Source organism: Schistocerca nitens, chromosome 8, assembly GCF_023898315.1.
Source record: "Schistocerca nitens isolate TAMUIC-IGC-003100 chromosome 8, iqSchNite1.1, whole genome shotgun sequence".
NCBI classification, from domain to species: Eukaryota; Metazoa; Arthropoda; class Insecta; order Orthoptera; family Acrididae; genus Schistocerca; species Schistocerca nitens.
In genome coordinates this window covers 150,698,436-150,721,342 of record NC_064621.1, presented here as the reverse complement: position 1 = coordinate 150,721,342, position 22,907 = coordinate 150,698,436, and the positions used below count along the sequence as shown (strand labels likewise).

Genomic DNA, 22,907 nt, shown 5'->3' with positions numbered 1-22,907 from the left:
GCTCGCAGTATATCCCCTGCACATCAGCACACGATTAACAACATGCAATGTGCCCCTTGCTCACTCCACCATACCTGTCGAAGCAAGGTACTATAATAAGAGTCGAACGAATACACCAACCAGACTTTGCAGTCCTCTTTGCAAACACACTACAAACGTCAAATAGGTGTAGCGATGCCAGCGCTCCAAACGGTTACACTTCACATTGCAGTGAACATAAGACGAAAGACTTATGATCAAATCACGGAGAGCTCGAGATTTGATCATATTTCTTTGACGAAAGGCGACATTTGACAAATTTCCCTATTACACTGTCAAATCTCTTTGACACAGCGCTTTGACAAAGAAATATGATAGTGTAATACCGGTCTTAGCCGGCCGGTGTGGCCGAGCAGTTCTAGGCGCTACAGTCTGGAACCGCGCGACCGCTACGGTCGCAGGTTCGAATCCTGTCTCGTGCATGGATGTGTGTGATGTCCTTAGGTTAGTTAGGTTTAAGTAGTTCTAAGTTCTAGGGGACTGATGACCTCAGAAGTTAAGTCCCATAGTGCTCAGAGCCATTTTCAAAAAATGGTTCAAATGGCTCTGAGCACTATGGGACTCAACATCTTAGGTCATAAGTCCCCTAGAACTTAGAACTACTTAAACCTAACTAACCTAAGGACATCACACACACCCATGCCCGAGGCAGGATTCGAACCTGCGACCGTAGCAGTCCCGCGGTTCCGGACTGCAGCGCCAGAACCGCTAGACCACCGCGGCCGGCTAGAGCCATTTTAATACCGGTCTTAGAACAACATAATGTGCACATATAAGGCGTACTACTGAGGCACTTCGGAAAAGTCCCAAGACAAGTTTTACGCGCCCAATATGAACCGGTGTGTAGCGTATCTGAGCATAAAATGGCGGCGGTGAAGTGGTTAGCGTTTTAGTTTTGTACCTGGTTGATCGCCGGATCGAAGCCTGTTCGTCTTTTCTATATTTTTAAATGTATATCTTTGTCGACAGTGGTCATATTATTTCATATATATGACATATGAACGTAGACAGGTGGAAGAAGAGACAGACAGAGAGAGAGGGGGGGAGAGGGGCGATGGTCATAGAGAGGGGGAGGAGGAGATCGGTCGAGAGGGAAGGTGCAGATAGATGGAAGGGAGAGAAAAGAAACTTTACCTAGTTTTCGGCTATAATAATGTAGGCTTCTTAAAAAATTCACAATATAAAATTAAATTAAAACATGCCAGATATTGGCCTTGTCAAACTTAAAATATTAGTACTGGAGGCTGAAATTTAATATAATTACATTTTGCAGTTGCTGACTCTGCTGCAACATGCCAAAAATATTTAGAAGGGCGAGGTGAATATAGACAGAGAAAGGGGAGGAAAAAATTGACAGAGAGAGGGGCAGAAGGTGATGGAACAGAAGGAAGAAGGGGTGGAGGAGGTGGACAGGAAGAGGGGATGGAGGAGATAGACAGAGAGGGTGAAGGACGAGATAGAGGGAGGGGAAAGGATGAGATGGATTAACAGAAGATTGGAATAAATACACACCGCGGCAACGCCAGGTACTCAGTAAATTAATAAAAATACTTCTGCAATAATTCCCTTTAGTATGCGTTCCGCGACTAATTCAGTCTTTTTCCGAATAGCATCTAGAACATTATGTCGTCCGTAGATATCGAAGATTTCGCGAGTATATGTGATTTGTCGCTGTCTGAAGCGATTGTGAGAATAACTCGTCTATTGCCGGTAAAGACATGGTACCGTTCCCGCCTACGCAGACGACGACGGACGAACCTCGCGGTCAAGGAAATCCCTGCTGGGAGACGCGTCTGCTTCATTGCTGTCAGGTGCGAGGAGTGCTGGCCTATACGACTTCCGGCCGCCACGTACGGCTGATTTATGTCAGGCGCTGCGGGATGCATGCTAGGCGGGGGCAGGCGGTCAGGAAGTGGGTCAAGCTGCCGCGGGGGCACAGCCGCGCCCCCTGGAGAGATACAGCTGCACTGAGCAGTACGGCAGCAGGCACATTCAATTAAGACGTCTTATTGAGAAATGTGGCGCACTGACCGTAGCCTACTACATACACTGTCTGCGAGAAGTGACAGGAGTCGCGCGGAATGGCCGTGCGGTTTGAGGCGCCATGTAACGGACTGCGCGGCCTCTCCCGCAGGAGGTTCGATTCCTCCCTTGGGCATGGGTGCGTATGTTGTTCTTAGCATAAATTAGTTTAAGCAGTGTGTAATTCTAGGGACCGATGACATCAGCAGTTTGGTCCCTTAGGAATTCACACACATTTGAACATTTTTAGTGACAGGAGCTCCGTGTGACAAGTCCGTGCCGCGTGGCGGGACGTTCTACGTGAAATCCTTTAGGTTACCGGCGAGTGATAATCGCATAGGCCGCGGTTATGGGCTCCATGTTTTTACGTAAGCGTCCGAAGTTTATATCCGATAATGCAGTGCCTGTGTTGAAGAACGGAACAGGCACTGCGGCGACTACAGCCGTCATGAGATATATGAAATGTATTCGCTGTTGCAAATACGAACAACCATCAGTTGTACAACAACGACAATGAACGTCTGTGCTGGACTGGAACTCGAACCCAGATTTCCCACCTTACGCGAGCGGTCGCTTTAACCTCTTTGGCTCCTCGTGCCCGTCTCACTGCCAGACCCAAACTTCCATATGTCGTCGTTCCTTTGTCACAACCTCGGCTCGTACTATTGTTATAATCTGGGCTTGTACACACATTATGTAATTTCTGTACAGGGGAAGGCCATTTTAAATGAAAGTCGCTGCCTGGTATCGGCGGATAAATACGCTATCAGAGCCAGTGTTGTTAAGAAAAACTAGGCAATGTTCCTTTGGACATGCATGCATGTCCTCAGAAACGGAGTCTGTGACGACTACAGCCTTCATGAAATACATGAAATGTATTTGCAGTTACGAGTATATACAACCATTAGCTGAACTCTTCCCCTGCACAGGAATAACGTACAGTGCGTACGAGTACAGGTTGTGATGCAGGAACGACGACGAACAGCCAAAGCGGAAACGCGACCGCTCGCCTAAGGCGGGAAATCCAGGTTCGAGTCCCAGACCGGCACTCTGGTTGTTATCGATAAAAAGTCTCGTAAAGATCTGAAATTATATGTAAAGCTCGTTGCAAGTCTCTATATATCCTCATTCTCAAATACTGGATAACGAAAGTATGGGTATTCTCACTGCTTTTTCATACCTCACACCCACCTCCTTGACAAATAGGTGGTTATTGTCCCCATAGCAAGTCTCTCCATACAGAAAGTGACATATGTACCAAGTTTGGTTGAAATCGTTGCAGTGATTTAGGAGGAGATGTGGAACACATGCACATATATACATGTGTACACCCATTTTCATAATTTGTACGGATGCCGCTACGGCAGTAGTGTTATATGTATCGTTGACGAGCATCGAAGCTCTTCTCGCTCGAGTCTACTACGACAAAATAACTGCCATAAGTACATTGCGTACAACCACGAAGAGTGGCTGTGTGAAATGGCGAGGTTATGAGTGCGCACTTGAAAGTGGTACACCGTCGAAGTCAGCTGATCGTGTGGAATACATGGCTGTGATAGTAATTTAGCTAGTGGTGGAAAATGTAACTGTCTTAATTTAAAAAAAAAAAATTAGCGATCGATGCGCAGACTTCCGAAATAACTTCTGAGTTTTCCGTACTCCCTGTGTAGAGTGTACTAGGTGTGCGGAAACAAAGGAAACAAGTAAATTGTCTACTCCTGACAAGACGGTAAGACGTCAATAGTATGTGTCGGGAAAATGCGACAATTTTGTGGAAAGTGGTGCCAGGTTGCAACACAAGCGTACTGTAATCATCGTGCGCGACTGTAAAGGACAGTACGTCATTGACGTAATGGTTATAATTGAAGTTTCTCTACTAGTGACGGCCCCCGTGAAAAATCAATAATCGTAAGACAATGAACGTCCGTGGAAACATTTGTGAGGACATTCTGAATAGTAACAACAAACAAACCATTGAAAGAAACACTTTTAAGTCCCACATGGTTCAAAATGGTTCAGATGGCTCTGAGCACTATAGGACTTAACATCTGAGGTCATCAGTCCCCTAGAGCTTAGAAAAATGGTTCAAATGGCTCTGAGCACTATGGGACTCAACTGCTGTGGTTATCAGTCCCCTAGAACTTAGAACTACTTAAACCTAACTAACCTAAGTACATCACACACATCCATGCCCGAGGCAGGATTCCAACCTGCGACCGTAGCGATCGAGCGGTTCCAGACTGAAGCGCCTAGAACCGATCGGCCACTCCGTCCGGCAGTCCCACATGAGAAGGTAGAGAGTAACATTTTTTAATTGTGTACCCTATTTAACTTCCAAATTACAAACATTGCTCAGTGTGATTAGCGTCTGCATCTTCAACATACTGGAACTGCACTAAAGATAGCTCTACTGCTACCCGAAACATGTTTGGTGGGATGTTGGCTACCTCCCTCGTCATGCTCACTTTGAACCTTCAATATATGTTACTTTCCCGTTGATAAACCCTGTCCTTCAGGTAACCCCAGAGCCAGAAACCGCACTGGTTCAGATCTGGTGATCTTGGTAGCCACGCAGTTCGGAACGATCAATCAATGTTTCCAAATGTGTTACGGAGCAGCCGAGTGGTCTCACGAGCAATTTGAGGTGGAGCTACAACGTGCATCACAGCAGTTGAGTCCCCACCACCTCTCATTCGTAAAGCAGAGATCACATGTTGACGGAGCACATCACAGTAATGTGAGCCTTTACAGTGCATGATCATGGTCCTTGAGGTCCGCGTTCCTCAAAGCAAAATGGATCAATAACGGCGGCTAGCGGCAAACCTTAACACTAACACTTCTAACAACGCGAATCCTTCAGCGCACGGGCTCAAAATCATTCCTATAAAGTTTGGTACCCACATGGTAAGCCGCGCGGGGTAGCCGCGCGGTCTAGAGCGCCTTGTCACGGTCCGTGCGGCTTCCCCCGAATGAGGTTCGAGTCCTCCCTCGGGCATGGGTGTGTGTGTTGCCTATAGCGTAAGTTAGTTTAAGTTGTGTGTAGGCCAATGACCTCAGCAGTTTGGTCCCGTAAGATCTTGCCACAAAGTTCCAATTTTCCATATGGTAGTTTTCGCTGTGCCCTGGCTCAAGTAGCGAAATTTTAATTATAACCACCGTGTACATTTCGCGGGAAGGAGACTCCAACAAGGTAACAACATACGCGGAGGAATAAATACCGCAATTTTTACTTTACGATTAATACAGTGTAATGTAATTTCATCTTACCTTGATTCTGAGAAAACAATAGACTAGCTGGGTGAGATTAAGATATGTGAACACAAAATAAGCAGTCTCGCATATGCGGATGACTTAGTTGTGATGGCAGATTCGATTGAAAGTTTGCAAAGTAATATTTCAGAGCTAGATCAGAAATGTAAGGGCTATGGTATGAAGATTAGCATCTCCAAAACGAAAGTAATGTCAGTGGGAAAGAGATATTAACGGATTGAGTGCCAAATAGGAGGAACAAAGTTAGAACAGGTGGACGGTTTCAAGTACTTAGGATGCATATTCTCACAGGATGGCAACATAGTGAAAGAACTGGAAGCGAGGTGTAGCGAAGCTAATGCAGTGAGCGCTCAGCTACGATCAACTCTCTTCTGCGAGAAGGAAGTCAGTACCAAGATTAAGTTATCTGTGCACCGTTCAATCTTTCGACCAACTTTGTTGTATGGGAGCGAAAGCTGGGTGGATTCAGGTTACCTTATCAATAAGGTTGAGGTAACGGGTATGAAAGTAGCTCGTATGATTGCAGGTACTAGTAGATAGGAACAATGGCAGGAGGGTGTCCACAATGAAGAAATCAAAGAAAAACTGGCAATGAACTCTACAGATGTAGCAGTCAGGGCGAACAGGCTTAGATGGTGGGGCCATGTTACACGCATGGGAGAAGCAAGGTTACTCAAGAGACTCATGGGTTCAGCAGTAGAGGGTAGGAGTAGTCGGGGTAGACCAAGGAGAAGGTACCTGGATTCGGTTAAGAATGATTTTGAAGTAATAGACTTAACATCAGAAGAGGCACCAATGTTAGCACTGAATAGGGGATCATGGAGGAATTTTATAAGGGGAACTATGCTCCAGACTGAACGCTGAAAGGCATAATCAGTCTTAAATGATGATGATGATGATTGATTCTGAGTTGCATCACGTTTTTAACGAGATCAGCATCACTCCCTCGCTTCAACACTGGTTATACGCCTGTGTATTGACTTACCATTATTTTCAGTAACTGCAGGGGAAAGTTTTCCTCCTTCGGCTAGTCGTTTACGGCCTCCGAATTCTGCTGTGCGTGCAGTTCCGGCGAGTCAGTCACAGAATGCGTCTCGGATGCGATCCCTTCTGGCCGGCTTCGCGTCGGAAACGATCCCGCTGTATTGCCTGTGTGGGGGAGATGTTTCCCTTGGAATTACAGGGCGGCTAGTGCGCCAGCCTTCATGAATAGTGCATGAGGCGAGCCCGCTTGCCGCCAGGCACACAAAAACGCGCCCAACTTGTTTGCATTAGCGCTGCCATTTGAGTGCAGATACCCCTCCTCTGGGGTTTTAATCCGCGCCTCGTTGTTCTTTCTCGTTACTTCTAACGCCGCTTTTTCCCGGCTGCGCTTCCGGAAACACGCGAAACACTTCCTGTAGTGTCCCTCGCAGTACTTAAATTTCCGGCAAGCCCACAATTTCCACATGAAACCTCTCTTTGATGCTATCCGTAAACGGCTGACGCTGATCCTCCTCTCGCTACCAGAGCTGTTTTAACACTACGTGCTGAGACACTGTAGTGCTGTAAGTGCCTCAGTCAGTGGCGGCTGTAACCCGGTGGTGAGGATGGGTGGGGGGAGGGGAGGAAAAGATTGCTTTTGAACAATCGATCCCTAATCGCGTTTACAAGATAAAATGCGATGAATGCCGTGTGCAATATGTGTGTCAGACCGGAAGAAGCTTCCGATCTAGATTTGAAGAACATACAAACGCATTTAGGAACAACATCCCCAATAAATCTGCCATACCTACTCACATTAACGACACAGGACTTGCTCTTGAGAATATAAATAATAATATTTCACGAATTAAACGAAAGCCGCAAGTTGAACATCTATGAAGATCTTGACGTATTTATACAGTAGCGCCGGCCGCGGTGGTCTAGCGGTTCTAGGCGCTATAGTCTGGAACTGCGCGACCGCGACGGTCGCAGGTTCGAATCCTGCCTCGGGCATGGATGGGTGGTGTGATGTCCTGAGGTTAGTTAGGTTTAAGTAGTTCTAAGATCTAGGGGACTGATGACCTCAGATGTTAAGTCCCATAGTGCTCAGAGCCATTTGAACCATTATACAGTAGCGATGAACTCTTTTAAAAGCTTCTCAAATATATCAGACGATCCACGGTAACTTATGCTACGATCTATTTTTAAACGCTCTAAATCAAAAAACGACTCGCAAACCGAATCGATTAACAAATAAACGTGGTGAAATATATGCTTTATAATTTTTCTATTTTTATTTTTTGCAATAGTAACATTCTAAAGCGAATAGGTTGTAAAGAGCTAAATACTCATATATTTCAAGGCACAAAGAAATGAATGACATTAGCCGCTAGTGAGCACTGATTTAAACCCGTGCGGAAAGTTAAAAATTTGTGTCGAACCGGGATACGAACCCTAGTCTCCCGCTTACAACTCACATGAGAGTTCGAGCGTAGTGTGCATCTGCATTGAAGAGATGAATTGGTCCTCCTCTCCTTAAATGATCACTTAAGTGCTGATGAACAGCACATTCGAGATCTTAAGAGAATCGGCGAAATGCTGCGAGTAATGAAAATAATGGGCAAGTTGCTCTCACATTAGTAATGTGTGGATAAGCTGAGAATTTGGAACTGACGGGAGGCCTGCTAGTGTAGTCGGTGCAGTTGCGATGACCACTGTGTCCGGATGGCGCAGTGGTCAGGACATGTGCCTAGTTCGTGGAAGGGCCGGGTTCGAATCCTGGTCTGGCACAAATTTTTAGCTTTTTCCACTGATTTCAATCAGTGCTCACTAGCAGTTGATGTCATTCATTTCGTTGTGTCTTGATTGAGTCATAGTGGCTGCCGGATCATAACTGTGTCTATACTTTCAGACATGTCCGAAAAAAACAGACACCACTTATATATTTACCTGTATCTTTGATTCGCCATAAAAGCTAGTAATGAATGCTCTGCACTGTATTTCTACATCTGTACAATCTCTGGACGGTTTGCGTTGTTGTTTCGTGTTTATGTGCCCTATGAAGAAAAAAATTTATATTTACGAGGACCCTCAGGTTATTCCTGCTGGAGCACATTGTAAATAGTTTTGTTATTGTTTAAAATTTTTAATCGTAGCGCCCAGTTACTTTAGCAAGTGCTGATTATACCTTACCTGTAGCGATGAACCTCAAAACAGGCAACTGGTCTTATCCAGTAGAAAAAAAAATAAAAAGTAATCCCTTCCTGAAGATGAGGGTGTACGCTCTCTAGACGCGTCGTAGGATAAAATAAGAAATGACAGACAGAGAGAATACTTTTACTTTATCTCTTACTTAATTTGTTACTTTCAAATAACTTAGTTTCAATATTTACGAATTTATCGACAGCACTAGCATTTATCTGACATTATCAGCCGCAGTAGCTCAGATTAAAATGTCTTTTTTTTTCCTAAATCAAAGGTAATAAAAAAGTCGCTCATATCGACGTTGTCACGATTTATACTAACAACTTAACTTGCAAACAATATCAATACTGAATTTAGTGACACTGTCAAGGATTTCACGAATATCGAACCGCGGAAAGTATGTTTTCTGTAAATATTTTTGTTATTTTTAACAATGAATAACTAAGTTTTAGTGATTCGTATAGGATAATAAATGATGATTCTACAAAAGTCCTTTTTTGTAAATCCTACAGCAAAATGAATATCCTAATAAATGTTTTAATAGTAGAACTATAACAGCTAATGCACGCAACTCCAACATCAGCTGGGGTCGCGACGACATTGCCCGCAACCTGGCGATGCATATGCTATACTCTAGGCCGGTCTCTAGTCACAGCTCTGTGTAAAATTTTGAGCTCCTCGTGGCTAATGACGTCAGATACTGAACGACACTGACATCAAGAATGCAACAAAATTAACTGTAATTACTAAACAGCAAGTGATTTGGTTCAAAGTGCCTGCAGCGTAGACAGTTTGTAACAATCGTATTCTGAGCCGAAAATTCGTGGAAGCCGATTGACGTTGCTCGCGCCCTACATTGCCACAGGCCAAAGCCCTGAGGTTTGCAACATCGCTAGCACCCGCATAGGCGGTGTCTAATTTGTGAGGCATATGAAGCTCCAGCAGTGTGTAGCTTAATTTCACCTGTTACGCTATACGCCACGTTAACACGGAACTTTGTAACTAACGCCGCTCGAACTCTGCAACGTCCTGTGTTAGAATTTTAAGTAAGTAATGAAAACAATACGAAAATCCCTTAGCTGCTTACCAGCAATCGCACGCTCTCCATATGAGCTGAACCGGAACACGAGGAAGTGACAGAGATGCACAAAGTACCCTACGCCGCTTGCCATAAGGTGGCTTACGGACAGTACAGAAGGAACGGTCTTGTTTACGAATATGATAGGAACTATCATTCGACACAAAAAGAAGTATATTAAACATGGGCTCTAAAAACTATAAGCACGTCACCATACTATGAAACGAATCTCTTCTATTGCAAGTTCTTTGCTTTCCATATTTTGAGAGGTGGTAGTACGAACAAATCAATAAAAAAATTAACAGTACAAATAGGCTCTAAAGTGCTACGAGGACTTGTTCATCTTCGCTATCCTGAAACGCATCTCCCCTACTAACCAATTGTTCATAGCTCTTAAGATATGCATTTTAGAGCCCATGTTTACTGAACTTTTTGGCTTTAAATGCGGTTCCTGTCATATCCCTAAATACTGATCATTCCTCCTAGGGCACTCTGTATACAAAATATTGCTGTTGTACTCATCACTACGGAAATCCACTTTCATTAACTGTCAGGCACGTATTGTACTTAAGTCGCGCGATCAGACCCAGAGCGCAACTACAGCGCTCCTGTTCCACTAGATCCTACACGGTCCAGTCACACTGATGCGACAGTCGCCTATGTTCGTCGCTAACGTGCAACGATGATGATGAAGTCCCATACTCCGTAACAGAGCGTAGGGGAACGATGCGGGAGACCCGCACCGCAGTAATAGGCAAGGTCCTGGTGGAGGTGGTTTGCGACTGCCTTCCTCAGACCGTAATGGGGATGAATGATGATTATAAAGACGACACCCAGTCATCTCGACCCCTCCCGGGAATCGAACCCACAACCCCATGCTCGGGAAGCGAGAAAGCTACCGCGAGACCACGAGCTGCGGACCAACGTGCAATAGCCACTCAGAAATGACAGGCGGCAACACTTACAATGGAGAGTATAAAAAGCGTGTCGAGGGGACGCTAAAACAGTGCAGTCGCTGTTGTATTGCAGAAACGGAATGATTTATCTGACGTCCACAGGGGCACGATCGTTGACTTTCGGGCCAAGGGTGCAAGCATTTCCCAAAGGCCTAAGTTTGTAAACTGTTCACGTGCCACATTGGTTAAAGTATGCCGCGAATGTCCAAATGCGCTTTCCAAAACTGACTGTAGTGCACCACGGGTTATAGACTGCAGAGATGAACGATGGCTGCGGAGCAACTGACCGTCCAGATGAACCAGCGCCATGGATCATCAGCTGAGAAATCTAGCGCAACTGACCACGGTACTGGAGTAAACATGGTTCCACATCCCTATCTGTACTTTCCAGAATCTCATTGACCCTCTTTCTGCACGCCTCGCAGCGGTCCGCGTTGCAAAAGGTTGTTGACAGGTGGTCATATTAATGCGACTCCGTCCGAACAGGCTATGGAAGGCCGAGCGATACTGAGCAGCCAGCCCACATGCATCACTGGATGCGGATATGGAGGGGCATGTGTTCAACACACCGTTCTCCCGGCCCCTTGTCTTCCTACTTCTCAATCAAGTAGCTCCTCAGTTTGCCTCACAAGGGCTGAGGGCACCCCGCTTGCCAACAGCGCTCAGCAGACCGGATGGTCACCCATCCAAGTGCTAGCCCAGCCCGACAGCGCTTAACTTCAGTGATCTGACGGGAACCGGTGTTACCACTGCGGCAAGGTCGTTGGCACATAAATGTGACTGGACAGCGCATTTTCTGCTTTCTGCCGCCAATCACCTTCTTTGCCTATCCGTTACAAATTCTCATGAATTCCGTCTCTCCGCCTTTTCTTTTGTCTGCCTACTGGTCTCCCTCCGCAGGGATTACATTCCACGAATTTTGAAGGTCATCGATGTTTGTCCGATTGGTTCTGATCGGACCCATATTTGGGCTGTTGTAGATATCATCCAGCTCATATTTATGCCAGGTCGACCATTTCCCAGACATTTGATCTTGTACAAATTGTCCCAGAATTAAATGTAGTTCACTTCCCCGTTTCTGACCAATGTTTTCGAAAGATTTCCCCTGATTGTAAAGCGGTTGCTGGAACTGAGAATCCCCTCTCAAACATTTCCAATTGGGAATCCCTTTGCCCCACTACCGGCTCGTCTGGTGTCTGGCTGAAAAGTCCCACTACTCTCGAACGGGTCATCACTCTAACAGCTCGCTCTACCTAGGGAATAAAAAAAAAATGGTTCAAATGGCTCTGAGCACTATTGGACTCAACTTCTGAGGTCATCAGTCCTCTAGAACTTAGAACTACTTAAACCTAACTAACCTAAGGGCATCACACACATCCATGTCCGAGGCAGGATTCAAATCTGCGACCGTAGCAGCAGCGCGCTTCCGGAATAAAGCGCCTAGAACCGCTCGGCCACTGTGGCCGGCTAGAGAATAAAAAAAATCGGCTGTATTCTTACATGTTGTATTTTGTCTGATGTTTAGGGTAAAATAAATTAATTTTTTTTATTTTCTTTTCAGTTGCAATTAACACCTTAATCTTTCTTCAATACGTGTTTTAATGATGAAAGGATAAAAATAATTCTGGCAGACAAATGGAATACAGACGTCAAAAAATGAGTTACAGTAGGTACAAAATGGCAAAGCTAGAATGGTTAGACCATAATGGGAAGTTGTAGAAGCATGCATGACACGAGGAAAGATAGATCGCGCAGACTGGAAATTTAAGGAAATCTTGGTGGAGAAAAGCGAGGCAGTCCCATGAACATAAAGAACTGAAATGGCGAGGCAGTACTGAGCAAAGAATGGAAGGCTGTAAAGTGGAAGGAATCTACAGGAGGGCTACATAAATGAGAGAAACTTGACGGTAATATTTTGTAAGGAAAGAGGAAGTGTATGAAGATGAGATGGGGAATGCAACATTGAGAGATAAACACGGAGTGAGAAACCCGTGTCGAAACAAGACCCCTGGAGTAGAAGACGTTCCCTAAGGATTATTAATATCCTTAGGAGAACCAACGATCACAAAATTGTTCCAGGTGGTATGCAGAGTATATCAAACAGGAGGAAATAAGCCCGAGCCGTAATATTTCCGACAGACGGGACTCCTCCCACACAAAGGCGGGGGGTAACTGCAGGAGACATTAAATGAGACAGACGAGACGTCTGCTGCCCCTGAACCACAGGGGACTGGAAGCTAAAGGCTGGAGTTTTGAGTCTGGAGCCCATAGCCCATGAAAGCTGCCACAGGAGGGCCTTCAACTGTGATGATTGAAGAGACGCACGCAGCCGAACTCTGCTTTATGTATATTTTAGTTGTAATAGCGCCTGTGACATATTTCTTGAACGATATCAATACGCAACACTGTCTGTTGTTGCTACGATTAAACCACCCTTAATTTTACATGATTCACTGCGTTGATGTTTCGGTTGTGTAGCCATTCTGCAGTATGTATATAAAAATCATAGCATAAATCAGATATTAGTTGTTTAGGCTATAGAGTAAAAGGAGTACTTACCGTATAACGCGTTGAATGCACATACTTTAGTTACAGTCAGCGTACTTGTCTACATTGTTGGCTTCAGACGAATTAAGTAAAGATATAGATGATAAATACTCAAAAGCGCGGGGATCGTACAGCAACCAGTAATATAAGATGCAGAAACGAACGGTCTACGTTGCAGGGTTGTAATTATTATTTGTTTACCAATGATGCGTTTTGCATGATTCAGGCATCATCATTTTTCCTGATATTAGATGACGTTAGGCACGAGGGAGATCGAGCATACAAAACGTCCCAGCAAATAACTGCCCTCGTCAAATATTTGGAAACATTGCGTGGTGCTCTAGAAGCATGCAACGTAGTGCAATGAATCCAAAACAGGGTCGGGCCTAGATAGATTTGTCATCATATGAACATGTTGCAGGCGTAGTTGCTGTTAGTCGGGCTACGTGTAGCAATCGCCGTAACTGTTAACAAATTTATCCCACTGTGAGATAAGACTGTCAGTACCTTCATGGAAGATGTTTGCGGTTGCCTACGGAACCATGTTCGTACCCAGGCGTACACCTCTTTATCTGAAGCAAATCGACGGCCACGAATGTTTTCCTTCAGGGCTCCAAAATTATGGAAATAGCATGGTGAGAAATCGGGAAGTATGGAGGATGTATAACGGTTTCCCAGCTAAACTTCGAAACTGTAGTCGAAACAACCTTGGCAACTTCTGTTGCAGGATAATGCCCGCCCACAAGCCGCCAAGGTTCTTGCGAGTACGCTGCAGAAGTTTCGCTGGGAACCGCTTGCACATCCTCCCTTAAATCCTGATCTCTTCCCTCGATATTTCTGGAGACCTGAAGAAAGACTTTTGTGGCCGCCGATTTACTTCGGACGAAGAGACGCACACCTGGGTACAATCATTGTTCTGTAGGCAACTGCAAGCATTTTGCTTGAAGGTACTGAGAGTCTTGTTTCACAGTGGGATAAATGAGTTAACAGATATGGCAATTACTTTTGAAATAATAAGCAGTTTTCTTACTTTTTTCCAACGGTCTCATTTTCGTTTGACTGTTCCTTATATGTACTTCGTATGTTTTCTTTTTTCACCTACGACGAAAAACACATGTAGGGGTGTCGCGAAAGAAACGTACTTTGGTGTGCCCAAAAGGAGAAGAGGTTGGGAAACGCGACTCTAAATTAATTACTCCCCCCCTTTGGGCAGTACGTTTTGTCACAGATTTCTTTGACTCGTGGTGGAGCGTCACAGAAATGGTGAAAAACCTGAAATGACAGACTCTTGGAGATAAAAGAAAATTATCCCACGAAAGCCTACTCACAAAGTTTCAATAACCATTATTAAAGCGAACAATATAGAAATATTCTTCAAGCTCTTGCGTATCGCTCCTGTAACACCAATGATGCTGAAATGCAGCTCGCACAGAGACATTTAAGCAGTCATTCTTCCCGCGTTCCAAGAGCAATTGGACATGAAGAAACCCTCACACGTGATACAACGAAAAATAGCCTCTTCCATGCGCTTCAAACTGGTTTGAAATGTATGTAGACGTAGATATTGGCTTCGGAACCTACAACGCTGCGTCTGTTGCTGTTGGCATTACTCTTGACCTTGCAAATAAGCTGACTAGAAAGATAAAAGGGGTTAATCCGCTCGCCACGTGCTTGCATTAAGTGAAACGTCAAAACAAGAGCGGAACAATGAACGCGAGAAGCACCTGCTGGCTGTGAGCGCGCCAGATTGCGTCATGCTACGGTGACGTCACGACATCTCGCGGCTGCCAACAGACACAGCCCTGCTGTGACGTCACTGCACGTGGCGTGACGCTTCCGACGATTCTGAGTCCACGCGCCTACAGAGCAGGGCGTAGGAAAATGATTAGAATAATTGGCATCCGTTCCGTCGGCGTTTCGCGGAAGCTCATGAATGTAAATGACCGCAGCTTCTGAAAGTGGTTTTTGACTCAGGAAAGATGGAAATCGCAGTCAGACAGCAAAATGCAGAACACGTGCGCTTAACTACGACTATTTGAATGGATCTCGTCGTGTGTGTTCACTCCTTGCCACTGGCGAAGAAAAAATGTTTGTTGACTTATCACCTTTTATTGGAAGTCAAATTGGAAATGTTCTGGAAGCTCTACTTGCCTGCACAGTTACAAAAACAGTATGTACAAAATACTCCTGCTAGTAAAAGCATTTGTGGTGTTCACTCTAACAGCATACACTCTTGAAGAATTACTTCCTCTTGTTACGCAGTAGCAGAGCTGAATAGGTCCAAAAATAGCCCTAACTACCGAAAGTTAATCACATATTTTACATAACAACTGTGTTGTTTGTTTTGGTCTTCAGTCCTGAGACTGATTTGATGCAGCTCTCCATGCTACCCTATCCTGTGCAAGCTTCTTCATCTCCCAGTACTTACTGCAACCTACATCCTTCTCAATCTGCTTAGTGTATTCATCTCTTGGTCACCCTCTACTATTTTTACCCTAAACGCTGCCGCCGGCCAGTGTGGCCGAGCGGTTCTAGGCGCTACACTCTGGAACCGCGCGACCGCTACGGTCACAGGTTCGAATCCTGGCTCGGGCATGGATGTGTGTGATGTCCTTAGGTTAGATAGGTTTAAGTAGTTCTAAGATCTAGGGGACTGATGACCTCAGATGTTAAGTCCCATAGTGCTCAGAGCCATTTGAACCTCCACTCTGCCCTCCAGTGCTAAATTTGTGATCCCTTGATGCCTCAGAACATGTCCTACCAACCGAACCCTTCTTCTAGTCAAGTTGTGCCACAAATTTCACTTCTCCCCAATTCCATTCAGTACCTCCTCATTAGTTATGTGATATACCCATCTAACCTTCAGCATTCTTCTGCAGCACCACATTTCGAAAGCTTCTATTCTCTTCTTGTCCAAACTACTTATCGTCCATGTTTCACTTTGATACATGGCTAAACTCCATACAAATACTTTCAGAAACAACTTCCTGACACTCAAATCTGTACTCGATGTTAAAGCATTTCTCTTCATCAGAAACGCTTTCCTTGCCATTGCCAGTCTACATTTTATATCCTTTCTAGTTCGATCATCATCAGTTATTTTGCTCCCCAAATAGCGAAACTCCTTAACTACTGTAAGTGTGACATTACCTAATCTAATTTTCCCTGCCTCGTGATGACTGGGTGTTGCGTGATGTCCTTAGGTTAGTTAGGTTTAAGTAGTTCTAAGTTCTAGGGGACTGATGACCATAGATGTTAAGTTCCATAGCGCTCAGAGCCATTTGAACCTAATCTAATTCCCTCAGCATCAGCCATCTTAATTCGACTACATTCCATCATCCTCGTTTTGCTTTGTTAAGGTTCATCTTATATCCCCCTTTCAAGACACTGTCCATTCCGTTCAACTGTTCTTCCAGGTCCTTTGCTGTCTCTGACATAATTACAATGTCATCGGCGAACCTCATTATTTTATTTATTCTCCGTGGATTTTAATTCCCACTCCGAATTTTTCTTTTGTTTCCTGTACTGTTTGCTCAATACACAGATTAAATAACATCAGGGATAGGCCACAACCCTTCCCAACCACTGCTTCCCTTTCATGCCCCTCGACTCTTATAACTGCCATCTGGTTTCTGTACAAATTGTAAATAGCCTTTCGCTCCCTGTATTTTACCCCTGCCATCTTTAGAAAAACTGTGACTGTCAAAAATAATCAAATATAAAATATTTTAGAACTGCGTGGCGTGCCTCAAATATGTCCGTCAGCACTTTTATCAATTTTTTTGAAATGCTGTTTCCATCAACAATCTACTGCAGAGCGTCACATAACCACAATCCAATATTGTGCGAACTACCATTATAAAGGTGGAATAAAAGTTTTAAGAAGACCATTGCAATCGAGGTGGGAGCGTCGATTTTGTCCACTGATAGTTGTTTTGAAATATACCGCGGCACCATACCATTAAAACTTTTATTGTAACTGCCTCTGGCCGCGGAAGTCAGGCAATGATAAAACTGACTGAATGGCGATTCCATAGAGTTTTGTGTGCACAACGACCGTATATGTGAAATTAGAAGGAAGGTCAGCGTTAGCCGTAGTATTGATGGTTTATTGACAGCAAAATCGATTTTCAATCACATATTGATCATCTTCAGTGTTGTAGTGTACAAACTAAACTCAGTGGCACTGGTGTCAAGTTATTATCAGTAACCAAAACTATGAAACGATCACAATAACTCGAACTGTTTGTCGCAAAAATCCGAAATGAAACTGGTACATATACAGTATGCAAGAACTCCCTCTCGTACTAAATCTCCAGAAACGTCTCAATTTAGCCGATGAATCCGTAGATGGTGGTATAAGGGACATACAGTGTAATTGGACACGCTTTCCCACCCGAGTTCTGCGATAATTAAGCGAGTCCGTCCTTGAACTGGCTTAGTTAGCCGCCGTGTAGGAATTCTTCGTACCTCGTATGTGGAGACGCTCTCGTAATTTTATGTCCCCTTGCAGAGCCGTAGCAGCGCCGTCGGATTCTGAAAGCGCAATACTACTTTCTATGTTTTACGTAATGAAGCGGGAAGAAGTATTTTTTGTGCAAATGTTACACGGGATGGTATTATGGTACGTTTATTTGAGAAAAACCGTAAAATGAACCAGTTCACACCGATTATAAGCCAATTACAGGGTGACAATTATGCCAACTACAGCGCAACAATTATTGAACTATATGAAATGGAATCGTTACAACTTCTGAATGATTTGCGTCAGAACGTTCAAACTACACGGTTGGCCGCGGGGAATGATGGGAATTAGTAGGCGCATGCGCACGTGCATTTTTGTCGGCCGCACGTGAAAATGTCACGGTGCAGCGTGCCTGAGCGTATAGCGCTTGCGAAGGCCTACTTTGCGAGCAATAACAGCCCAACTGCGGCGCAAAAGAAGTCTGCGACCGATTTCAAGCTGAAGACAACCGGTGTACTAACAATCAAGAAGTTGATTCCCAAGTTTGAGAGAACAGGTAGTGTTCATGATGACAGTGTTGGCAATGTCGGTCGTCCAAAAAGCGTGAAAACGCCTGAAAACATCGAGAAGACACGCGCTGTGTTTCAAACCAGTCTCAGGAAATCGATCAGACGAGCTGCACAACAGGTGCGAATCAACCCGAGACACTCTAACAAATTGTTGTTGCAGACGTGCATCTCTTTCCATACAAAACTCAAACCCATCCGCCATTAAGCCTCAGGGCCATGGAACAGCAGTTGTGTTTTCACCAAAACTACTGTCCACAGAATTGACGAACAGGATTTTGATGTGGATATGCTTTGGTTCAGCAACGAAGCCCACTTTAATTTGCATGGGTTCGTCAATAAGCAAAATTGGCGCATTTGGGGGACTGAGAATCCGCATTTCAAGATCGAGAAGTCTCTTGGCCCTCAGTGGGTGACTGTGTGCTGTGCAATGTCCAGTCACGGAATAATAGGTGTGATATTCCTTGATGGGAGGACAACTACTGAGTGGTTTGTGAAGGTTTTGGAAGATGATTTCATCCCGATTATCCAAAGTGACCCTGATTTCGACAAGATGTGGTTCATGCAAGAAGGAGCTCGACCTCATCGAAGCAGGAGAGTGTCTGATGTCCTGGGACTGTATTCTGGTTCTGGGTACCCCGAGGCCATTGACATGGGACTCGATTGGCCGCCATATTCTCCGATTCCGAATACATGCGATTCCTTTTTGTGGGGCTCTATTAAAGACAAGGTGTGCAACAATAACCCCAAAACCATTGCTGAGCTGAAAACAGCTATTCAGAGGTCATCGAATGCATCGATGTTCCGACATTTCAGTAGGTAATGCAGAATTTCGCTATTTGTCGGTACCAAATCATCGCCAATGATGGCAGGCATATCGAACGTGTCATAACCTAAATCTGAATATCTGTAGTGACGTTTACATGTTGAATAAAGTGTGTACACGCCGTAGTTTGAACTAATTTACGTTTCTTTTTTCATATAGTTCAATAATTGTCACCCTGTATTAAAGGTACAAGAGCATGGTCTATCTCATGATTAGATCGAAAGGCATGCCATCGACAAGTGCCGACTATGGCGCACAGTCTGTAACTTTAGCGTACAATCGATATAGTTCGTACAAGATTGTACTTATTTAGTTACACCGAAGTCGTCAGTTATGTATTAATATCAACGTTTCCTGGCATTGCACTATTACTGGAAGCTAGTATTTACGACCTGTAGACTCCTAATGTCTGACTGGCAAAAGGCACCTTTTGTTAGCAAATATTTAGTAATAACAGTTACTTGATTCGCACCATAATATGTACCATTCCTACGTATCTCTTTTCTGATATCACGAGCGATTTCTGCACCCCATCCCAATGGCTCTGAGAGCGCCATGAGGCCAACCGCCTCTGCTAACCAGCGTGGGAACCTATAGATCGCTCCTTACTTCATATGTACTGCAACACTGATAAACTCGCTTCACATATGTGAAAAAGCAAAACTGGAAGTAAAATGCGCTCTTATCTACAAATAAGGGTTACCTTACAAGTGCCAAATAACATAAGCTTAATTCCATCTGTGAACTATGACTTCGTTTCTATTATACTCTAGTCCTGCCAGTCATGCATCCTAACCCTAATTAACACTACCATATCTAATCTAGTTAGTACACCTCAGTTATTAGGTGTCCCGACATCTCTCGAGTTCTTCCGAATTTGCTCCCGGCATGGGGAGAGAAGATTGTGGCGGAAAGTTCCTTATCACCAGACTTTGCGCTAATTTCCTATATTCTGAAATTATCTGTATCGTCTCATGTGAAGAGGGGGGGGGGGGGGGGCGTTTGCACTGTTGATGAAGATCAGTCCGTCGGTTGTGAGCATGAAGTGCATCAGTCCCCTTGGTGCTATTTAAGAGGAGTAGGCCAAGTACCGACACTGAATTTCTCCTTCTCCCTTATATTTTCGTTATAAAACACAAACAAGACACCAGATCAGCCAACAATGCCTTTCGACTCTTTCTCTGTTTCGAGCCTTCAGAAGTGTGCATGGCTTGCCAATACTCTTATACTAAATTCTACACACTACTTATAGCACTGTGCAGACAAGCGAATACATACTGATACCGTCATCTTTTGCCATACAGGGTGATTTATCTGCCCAATCTGATGGATTCTATGCAACCAGCAACACCTTCGAAAAACCATGCACGAGATTTTCATATTCTCTCCATCACTACATGTAAAGTATTAGTCCTACAGAAAATATGAATAAGACCTTTACGTAGGAAGTGTTATGTAGTTAAATTTTGTACTGAGATACGTTTTCGTTGGAGGCCATGGTTTTCGAGTTATTCAATAAAAAGTCGTCTGAAAGTCACTTTGAACTACAGCCTCTAGCGAGAACCCATGCCGGTACGAAATTCAACAATATTAAACTTCCTACAAAACGGTCCTGTTCATTATTACTGTAGTACTAACAGTCTGCGTGTAACGAGCAAGAGAATGTGAAAATTTTGTAAGTGATATTTGAAGTTAAGCGCTGTCGGGCTGGGCTAGCACTTGGATGGGTGACCATCCGGTCTGCCTGGTGCTGTTGGCAAGCGGGGTGCCCTCAGCCCTTGTGAGGCAAACTGAGGAGCTACTTGACTGAGAAGTAGCGGCTCTGGTCTCGGAAACTGACATACGGCCGGGAGAGCGGTGTGCTGACCACATGCCCCTCCATATACGCATCCAGTGACGCCTATGGGCTGAGGATGACACGGCAGCCGGACGGTACCGTAGGGCCTTCATGGCCTGTTTGGGAGCAGTTTAGGTTTTTCTATCTTCAGGCTAATATCAGGAACTACTGTATGGATTATGATGTGGTTTTCACTAATAGACTGATTCACGAGAAAGGTTGGTGTATTTAATGTATTACTTCTACGCCAGACAAGTCGTCTGGCCGTCAGTGTCAGGATAGGTCGATAGTTTAAATATAAAGTAACATACATAACTAGCAAGGGTTCGTGCAACGAAGTAATGGAGCTTCATTTTCTAACTCTGCATGTTGTTACGTGCACTGAGGACACGGCCACTCCGTGCAGCTATGGAATTTTAATTTATTACTTCTTAACTACTAACTCTACTTGCTGTATGTTTTCAGATAATATCCACATACACTACCGAATATACGCGCACAACTGCATCACGGCACGACACAGAGTTCAGGAGATATGACATTATGAACATTGAGATGCGTGAAAATCTTTAAACTCACGGCTGTTTTGTACATGGGAGTTCGATTCTTAAGGAGTCGGGGTGGGGTTACAGGTTTTAATTAATTGCGGCTAAGGACCACGACCACTAATGAGACGAAACATGCCTTAACTTGGGTTAAAATTATTTAAGTGTAGGCTTTCTTTGATATCCGGGTATGTACCACAAGCCTTTCTCGCTGTAGGAAGCTCGTCCCATTCCTTTATTTTCCACCGTTTTCGGCTACTTTTGCCCGTGATTGTGGAACCAGTTTAGACGCTTTCGCCGTTATCAGTACGGCGCATCATATATCTCTCGGTTATATCCTCAAGAAGCACATGTAAGACTCCAGCTGGTGTTGTTCTGAAAGCTCCACAGAGTAACTGCGGTGCGCTGCGTTACGCTGGCTTCAGTATGATTCAATAGCGTTTTAGTCGCAAACAACATGCCGCCACATTCATTCCAAACACGGCTACTGTACTGAAGATGGCGTTATGATTCACACACACAGAGTATGCAGCTTTATTTTGTTATCTGCAGTGTTGGTACGTGCTGTCATGTGCATAACCTTAACTGCCTTCTGTGTAACTTTGGCTACATGTGTCATAAAATTTCTCATCAAGATGCACTCGTGGATACCTGCAGACAATGTTCCTCTGTATTAAAAACTATCTGCAACTTCTAAGTTCTGGCCGCGCGGGATTAGCCGAGCTGTCTTAGGCGCTGCAGCCATGGACTGTGCGGCTGGTCCCGGAGGAGGTTCGAGTCCTCCCTCGGGCATGGGTGTCCTTAGGATAATTTAGGTTAAGTCGTGTGTAAGCTTAAGGACTGATGACCTTAGCAGTTAAAGTCCCATAGGATTTCACACACATTTGAACATTTTTCTAGGTTCTGTTCCTGCTTACAGAGAGCCTCTAATCTTAAGCTGCAGATACGTAATTTTTAGTAGTTATTTTTAACTTGTTGTCCACACTACTTTGCTGCAATGTGGGAGTGTTTCATCTACTCTTTCGTCTAGCTTCGCTCTGAAGTCGGCTGACACCACAATAAGGGAATCATCAGCGTAACCATCTGTTCTGTCTACTGAATTCGCTACATTATACAGCCAATGTAGTCTTTCGGATCTCTGGCTCTTGTCATCTAGGACAGCGTCACAGACACGTGATTAAAATGACACGTGTCACATTGATGTTCGCTGCTCGTCGTAGAAACACGTGGTTTTGCTGATGTGTTGTCACATGACTTTAATCTGAGAGCGATGGAGGATTTAGAGGGGCACATTGTGGACCTATTTGTAAACCAATCACCAGAAGTGTCAGTAATGCTGCGAAGCCAGTGTTGGAGCAACTCCCCCCCCCCGCCCCCCACCCGCCCCCCCCGCCCCCCCTCCTCCCCGGACAGCCTACGCAACCCATATTCATCACTATTCTTCCACACATATATCCACACATGCGATCTGAATACGCGAGCGACACTCACACACACACACGCACACACAGAGAGAGAGAGAGAGAGAGAGAGAGAGAGAGAGAGAGAGACGCACGCGTTTCTCCAAGACACAGACATTATTGGTCTG

At 44.6% G+C, this 22,907-nt stretch overlaps 2 protein-coding genes and 1 pseudogene across 2 annotated transcripts in view; 1 reads left to right on the top strand and 2 right to left on the bottom strand.

Moving 5' to 3' along the window:
- LOC126198417 (synapsin) overlaps positions 1–22,907 on the top strand; it is an 846,670-nt gene that overhangs the window by 473,072 nt on the left and 350,691 nt on the right. The window lies entirely within an intron of this gene.
- LOC126198418 (metalloproteinase inhibitor 3) overlaps positions 1–22,907 on the bottom strand; it is a 346,751-nt gene that overhangs the window by 179,278 nt on the left and 144,566 nt on the right. The gene's annotated exons all lie outside the window — the stretch shown is intronic.
- LOC126199854 (5S ribosomal RNA) lies at positions 11,184–11,301 on the bottom strand (annotated as a pseudogene).